Raw genomic sequence first — 8,302 nt, 5'->3', positions numbered from 1 at the left:
GGTAAGTCTCAAGAGACAAAACAGAGATGAAGAAGTCACAGGCAGTTCACACAGAGGACATGCTTTTATAGTCAACCGCTTCAGCTGCTTCCCTCACGGGAAAGAACCAGACAGTGCGTTGCGACCGTTTTAAATTCAGCTCTCACCTCCACCATGTCATCACATAGGGCATACAACACCGTCTTACTACTGAGGATTTTGAGTTTCCTCGACCAGTGCCGGAATTGTGAATCAGATCATTTTGTCATTACTTGAAAAGGGGTAAAATCAATCCATTTTGGCCATAGATCTGCAGATTTCCAGTACTTGGTGTCTCATTGTTGCAGTTTTTTTTTAAGCAATATTTGGTGTCTCATTGTTGCATTCATGGTCATAATGGGCTACTGTGTGGTAACTGCTATTGCAGATGAGCACATTAAGAGGACGGCAGACAACATCACCATGCGCAGCTTGCAAGCTATTGAGAAGACGATGTACAGAGAGCTGTGTGCTCGCCCCTTACTTCCCACAAAATGATTGTCAGAAATTTGCAGATGCACATAGAGTATTTGAAGCAAGCAATATCATAAAAATGCTAGAGGTAATGCTATACAACATTATGTACAAGTCTTCATACATGTGATTTTTGTGTTAATAACCATAACTTTGTGTTTGGGATTGCTTTGTGTGTTAATGACCATAACTTTGTGTTTGGGATGAATATTGAGTCTCAGAGTGCACTGTAACTTCAGAAAATTATTATCATTATATTTGCTTCGTTGAAACTTGAATTAATTTATGTTTTCATAAAGATAACATATGTTACTTTGTTGATATTTATATGTTACTTATACCACCTTTCCATTTTCTTATTTTGTAAAATGTATCATATAAATGTTCCAGTCTCTTCTTTTGTAAAATGTATTATATAAATATATTATATGGTGATATAGCTTATTGTATCATTTAATTTAGATGGTAAGAAGTTCTAAGCATAGAATCAATCATTTATTCATTTTGCCACGGGTTGGTATTTTAATGCTTTCAGATTTTTAATGAGTTGAGTGTAAATCATTTATATTTAATTATATATACACAATATATATGTTTGGGTTGGAGAAAAAATATTGAAACTTAACGATAAAGTTAAAAGCTATTATATTAAATTTCATCATATTATTTGTTTGGGAAAAATTAATGAAGTGAAGATGACATTTATCATTCCTCCCAATCACTTGACATAAACCCAAAATAAAATCATCTCATCTTTTGCTTTTCTCCAAAAATCTTATAAATTTTATAATAACAATCCTCTTCCACTATAAAATATTCCCTCTTTTTCTTGAGCATGATGATAAATGAAATAACTTTTTCATGTTTTTCCATAAGTCTAGGAAAGTCTCCAATAACCATCTTCCTCCCAGGAATACAAGAAATAACCATCTTGCTCTATTATAAAATCTTTCTCATTTTCTTCCTGATGCTCATAGAGAAATAACTATTTTACTTTTTTCCATAAATCTTACAAATATTTTAATAACCATCTTCCTCCCTAGGATAAAAGAAATAACCATCTTCTCAATCTCTAGCTCTTGCTTATGCTCACAAAGAAAATAATTTTTTTTACTCTATTCCATTAATACTGCAAAGTTTTTAATAACCATCTTCCACCCAGCATAGAAAAAATAACCATCTTTGTCCATTATAAAATATTTCCTCTTTCTCGTGCTCATGAATGAGATAGCATTTTTACTCTTTTCTATAAACTCTGGAATGCCTCTGATAACTATCTTCCTCTGTTTCCTCCAAAGACTTTTTAGAGAACGTGTTTCTCACACATTTTAAAGGAGTAGAACCAAGTATCAGAAACCATGTAGCGGATCTCTTGTCAAAGGATGGTTGTGGTGGTAAGTGGTATTTGATTAGTTTTGCTGCTTTTGACATTCGTAACTTATAAAGCTTCAGAAGTATATTTTTCTAGTGGCCTGATGTATGTAGTTTTTATCAGTTTCTAGTGGCTTGATGTAGGTAGTTTTTATTAGTCTTTAGTTGTATATAACTGATTTTTTTTTAAAGCTACTGTTTGTTTTGATGTGAAGATGTTACTGATAGTTGCAGTAGGATCTGTCAAGGTTTGATTGTTTTTATGAAGTTAGACAAAGACAAGTAGACTAATTTTTAAAATTGAATTTTAGTAAATTTGTATAAATAACATCAGAAACAAAGATATAAAAAATATGTAATTACTTTTTGATAATAAAAATAAATTGGTTTTTCCTGATAAGGAAAAAGAAGATTGTACTCTTTCCCATAAATTATGTGAAACCTCTAATAACCCCCCTCTAATAACTTTTTTACTCTTCTATCTTCGTCTTGATTTTTTTACTCTTCTATCGTCCTCTTGCTCATGCTGATATAAGACTAAATAATTGTTACTCTTTTCAATCCTTCATAGCCCTCGATAACCAACTTCGTCTATTGCATAGAAGAAATAATATTTTACCTCTTTTCCATAAAGTCTACAAAGCCTCTCGTAATTAACAGTATTCTATTTTATTCAGGAGCTTTTCGATAGATTCTACAAAGCCTCCAGTAAATAGAAATATTCTCTTTCACTCAGTCTTGCTGCAATTTACTCCCATTTACTCAGGTTTGCTGCAATCATGCTTCAACGCTGGTGCTGACATGATGATTTCTATTTAGGATCTGCCACTGGAAATGCACGCTGATGCAGTTAGTAGTATCGTATATGAATCGAGCGCAAGGCTGAGAGACCCTGTGTATGGGTGCGCAGGAACAATCTGGCAGCTGCAGGAACATGTCTCTAAGCTGCAGTTAGAGAAGGCGATCTTGCAGGCGGAGCTTCTTCACATGAATTTGCATCAGGCCAATATCACTGCTCACATAAGAGAAAACCTACATAGTGTTGCGGGCGGAGATCAATCCATATCGGAGCCGTTTTCTCACACTTTGAACACTTTTCACTCGATCAACTTCTGTTGGTGTACATGCACTTAGACTAGCTGTGTTGGTGTACATGCACCTAGGTTAGCTCCAGTTAACTTATTGCTTGCATGTGGCACATGTACACATTAACATAAGATAAAGCACACTTAGCTTTAGTTAGCTTTAGTTATTGCATGTACAACTAAGCTTAACTTAGTAGCTTTTATGTATTTATTCTAAGACTAATATTGTAGAATCAATTTTCATTCTTTTCTCAATTCTTGCTCGCTTCCTTCCTTCTCTTGCAAGCTTGTTTATTTTTTTGCAGATCTATATCTGTGTATCTTAAAAATCTTACATGGTATCGGAGCACAGGGATTTGTAATCAGTGCACAAGCAATTTTATTTGCAGGTTCAGAAGATTGAAGCAACAACAAAGAATGGAGTCTAAATTGGAGTTTCCACAATCGGCAATTCTCACTCCATATAATTATTTCAAATGGAAGCCAAAGATTCAACTTCATCTCAGAAGTAGAGGCTTATTTCGAATAACCATGGAAACGGAAGTTGAACCAACATCGGCAATGGAGAAAACAGGATATTTCAATCGCATGGACGAGGCCTTTGGAATCCTATGTTTATCTATTTCTCCAGAATTGCTATTTCATGTTGAATCATGTTCAACTCCAAATGAAGTATGGAAAATTTTGGAAGGATTGTTTGGAAAACAGGATGAAATGCAAGGTCACATTCTCTAAAATGAGTTAAACTCATTAGATCCGAGAAACTTTGAGAACATTCAAGATTTTTTCACAAGGTATAAAGCCTTGTTGGTTCAGCTGAAAGGATGTGGGATCGACAAATCCAAGCAAGAAAATCAGTTGATTCTTTCCATTTTACCAAAACTTGGTCCAGAGTATGCAGTATTCGTCTCTACATTCCACACAGTCAGATTTGCAACTGGTGCAGCTTGGAAGATGCCCTCACTGGATTCTTTTATTCAGTCTTTGATGCATGAGCAAGATAAGCTCATCAAAATGGGCACACTTAAAAATTCCAAAGCGCATGCACTTACTGTGCATGCAAAAGGAAAGGCAAATTCCAAAGACCATTAGAAAGGAAAAGGGAAGAAGGATCCTGATCCAAGAAAGGGAGGACATCCCAAACCCCCTGATGGATCATCTGGCTCAAAGGAAAGGAAAGGAACGAAAGGGCAATCAATGTGCAATTATTGCCACCATGGTTTTCATCCTGAATCTGCATGCATGAAGAATACTATAGATCTTATGGTGCAGACACTCCAGCAACACAATCTTGGAGACCACATTCCTGAGAATGCTAAGAAGAAGTCTGGAGAAAAAGCACCAGATCCAAGAGGTAACGGGCATGCTTTGATTGCTCTTCATTCTGCACCACAAGAATGGATCATCGATTCAGGAGCTTCACATCACATGGCTTCTTCAAAGGAATCCTTTTCTTCTCTACATGCATACTCAGGTCCTCCCATTCTCATGGGGGATAATTCTGGAGTTGCAGCAACTGGACAAGGAAGAGTGCAATTCGAAGATGGAAGTTTTGAAAATGTCTTGCATATTCCAAGGCTTTCTGTGAATCTTCTCTCAGTGTATCAGATGACACACACAGGCAACGGAAGGAAAGTGGAATTTACCCCAGATTCCGTGAGCATTTATGACATGCAAACCAATTTGAAGATTGCATCTGGGAAGGTAAATGGTCAATCTCGTCTGTATACATTTTCTGATTTTGTTCCTCAATCAGATTCTATTTTGCTACTTACGAATGCAAATGAAGAAAGTAGGATTTGGCACGAGAGATTTGGGCACTTGATTTTCAGATATATGCAACAACTTAGTAAGCAAGGGATGGTCAAAGGATTGCCAACCATTGAATTTTCAGATGGTGTTTGTAATGGATGTGCTCTTGGAAAGCATCCAGAAGAAAAATTCGAGAAGGGGCATGCATGGAGAGCCTCTTCACCTTTGGAACTTGTACACCGTGATGTCATGGGTCCATTTCCGGTGCTTTCAATGGGTAAAGCAAGATATGTGTTGTCATTTATAGATGATTACACGAGATTCACTTGAGTTTACTTCTTGAAAGTCAAGTCTGAAGTTTTTCAACATCTAAAGATTTTCAAAGCGCATGCAGAAAATCAGTCTGGAAAAGGCATCAAAATACTCCGCACAGATAATGGGACGAAATATTTCAACAAAGATATCAAGAATATTTGTGATGAAGCAGGCATACAGTTGCAGCATACAGTTCCTTACACTCCATGGCAAAATGGCGTAGCTGAAAGGAAAAATCGATCTTTGAAAGAGATGGCTAATTGCATGTTGCATGCAAGATCTCTTCCATCGAAATTGTGGGTCGAAGCTATTAATTGTGCCTCATACATCCAGAATAGATCTCCTCATAAATCTGTTACTGGCAAAACACCTTTTGAGGCTTGGACTGGCATGCAACCTGAAGTTAGTCATTTCCGCATTTTTGGATCTCGAGCATGGGCCCGCATTCCTCCAGAGAAGAGAAAGGCTTTGGAGCCTCAAAGCAAAGTAGGCATGTTTGTTGGATATTCTGATGAAGTCAAAGGGTACAGATTGCTTGATATCCACACTGAAGAGCTCTTTATTGAAAGGAGTGTAAAGTTTGACGAAGATATTTCGCATGCACCAGTAGATGAACTTGTTACCAAATTCTCATCACCACTCATTGATGAGTATGTAGATGAAACTTCAGACCAACATTCTGATGAACATGAGCCTTTTCCTATGACCCATGTTAGACCACCAGTTGTTGAACATCGAGATCATACTTCTACATGTAGTTCGGAAGATTCTCGACCACCTTCAACACAAAAATGGCACAACATGAGTGATATCCTTGATGATCCTGCCTCTATCCCTCTGTTTGAAAAAGATCCGCAAGCACTCTTAGCTATGGAGCCATCCATGCCCATGCATGCTTATATGATGCATGGATCTGATCCACAAAATTATGCAGAAGCAAATGGGCATCCTGAATGGGAAGCCGCCATGGATGAGGAATATAACTCTCTCATTGAGAACCAGACTTGGGATTTGGTTCTGCTACCTTCAAATCGAAAACTTGTGAGATGCAAGTGGGTTTACCAGACCAAGAAAGCATCAAATGGCCAAGTTAGTCGACATAAGGCATGATTGGTAGCAAAAGGTTTTCAGCAAGTACATGGTGTTGACTATGATGAGACCTTTTCTCCAGTGGCAAAAATGGATTCCATTCGGCTAGCTCTCTCCATTGCAGCAGCAAGAGGATGGGAGGTGCATCATATGGATGTGAAGAATGCCTTTCTTCATGGTGATCTCGAGGAGGAAATCTACATTGAGCAACCACTGGGATACATGCAGAATTCATCTCTGGTATGCAAACTAAAGAAGTCTCTCTATGGCCTCAAGCAGGCACCTAGAGCATGGTATGCAAAGATGGATTCTTATTTGTTATCTCAAAATTTTGTACGCTACAAATCTGATTCCAATGTTTATTTTCTGAAGAAAATTGACTCCTTGTTGATCATAGTACTCTACGTAGATGATCTTTTGATAACGGGTAGTTCCGCTTTTGTCATTACTAACATCAAAACTGCATTGCATAAGCGATTTTCTATGACAGACATGGGCTTGCTAAATTTCTTCCTTGGACTAGAGATCCATCAGCGTGATTCTGGCATTACCATTTCTCAACCAAAATATGTAAGAGATCTTTCGGCACGGTTTCACATGAGTGACTGCAAGCCAGCAGCCACACCTTTCTTATCAGGGATAAAGCTTGAGAATGGCAAAGACACACCATTGGTAGATTGCACATTGTATCGCCAGCTTGTGGGAAGTCTTCTTTATCTCACTCACTCCCATCCTGATCTCTCCTATGCTGTCGGAGCAGTTTCCAGATACATGCAAGAGCCCCATGAGTTACACTGGAACGCTGCAAAGTGCATCCTTCGATATGTCCAGGGGACAATCACCTATGGGATTCATTATGCAGCCAATTGTTCTTTGAATCTCATCGGGTTCACAGATTCAGACTGGGCTGGTGACACCATTGATCGCAAGTCTACTTCCGGTTATGTACTTAGTTTGGGATCCGGCCCAATTTGTTGGTCAAGTAAAAAGCAGGTTGTCATTGCTTTATCATCAGCAGAGGCCGAGTATAGAGGAGTAGTCATTGCCACTATTCAGGCAATTTAGCTACAACATTTCCTATCTGATCTTGGGATTAGTGTCCATCATCCAACTGTCATCTGGTGTGATAATCAAAGTACGCTAAATTTTTGCAGAGATCCAGTGCAGCGGCAGCGTACCAAACACATCGAGATCCACATGCACTTCATTAGAGAACTCATTCATGATGGGATCATCGATCTTCAGTACTGTCCTAGTTCTGAGCAGATTGCTGACATCTTCACCAAGACTTTCACTGAGCAGAAGTTTCGATTCCTGCGAGATCGTCTCAGGGTGAAGGACACGACTGCCTAGCAGTTGTCTTTTCTCTACTTTTGCATTATATTTTGAGGGGGGTTTTTCTTCCCACTGGGTTTTCCCTCTTTCCTCCTTTTTATGCATTGTATATGGGTACCTAAAATGGCCGTGTTTCCGGAACTCATTCATTTTGCATCAAACTCACCTAAGTTATGCTTAAGGGGGGGTGTTGGTGTACATGCACTTAGACTAGCTGTGTTGGTGTACATGCACCTAGATTAGCTCCAGTTAACTTATTGCTTGCATGTGGCACATGTACACATTAACATAAGATAAAGCACACTTAGCTTTAGTTAACTTTAGTTATTGCATGTACAACTAAGCTTAACTTAGTTGCTTTTATGTATTTATTCTAAAACTAATATTGTAGAATCAATTTTCATTCTTTTCTCAATTCTTGCTCGCTTCCTTCCTTCTCTTGCAAGCTTGTTTATTGTTTTGTAGATCTAGATCTATGTATCTCAAAAATCTTACAACTTCCCAATGGGTACCACCTTTCAGATGCTCGTGATAAAGATGATCAATCCCTATCGGAGCTGTGGGATTCGTCAAGGCTCTAGTCGACGTATCCTGTGTATATTTGGATTGTGAAGTCCATGGAATTATTCGGGGGCTCGAGTTTTTGTTTTCTTTCTTGTCATATTATATCACGTTTATGCCCAGAAATATAACATCAGGAGAAAGGAGAAAGTGGAGAAATTTTGGATAAGATTAAATCATGTTATATTCAAAGGATAACACTCGAACAAAGAGGAGAATCAAACCAGTGACACTTGATCACGCTTATCGAAAACCCTTGGATTACAATAGCGAGTTTAATTAAACCCTAATGTAATTTTCTT

The 8,302-nt window shown here is 38.0% G+C and overlaps 1 pseudogene; it reads left to right on the top strand.

Moving 5' to 3' along the window:
- The first annotated feature begins 406 nt into the window (after nt 1-406).
- LOC149181068 (LOB domain-containing protein 4 pseudogene) lies at nt 407-8,020 on the top strand (annotated as a pseudogene).
- The last annotated feature ends 282 nt before the right edge of the window (nt 8,021-8,302 follow it).

This window comes from Pinus tabuliformis, chromosome 3_2, assembly GCF_031772625.1.
Source record: "Pinus tabuliformis cultivar Carrire ecotype Pingquan chromosome 3_2, CPIR1, whole genome shotgun sequence".
Taxonomy (NCBI): Eukaryota; Viridiplantae; Streptophyta; class Pinopsida; order Pinales; family Pinaceae; genus Pinus; species Pinus tabuliformis.
The sequence above is the reverse complement of the archived record's forward strand: the minus strand, read 5'-3'. Positions and strand labels throughout refer to the sequence as shown.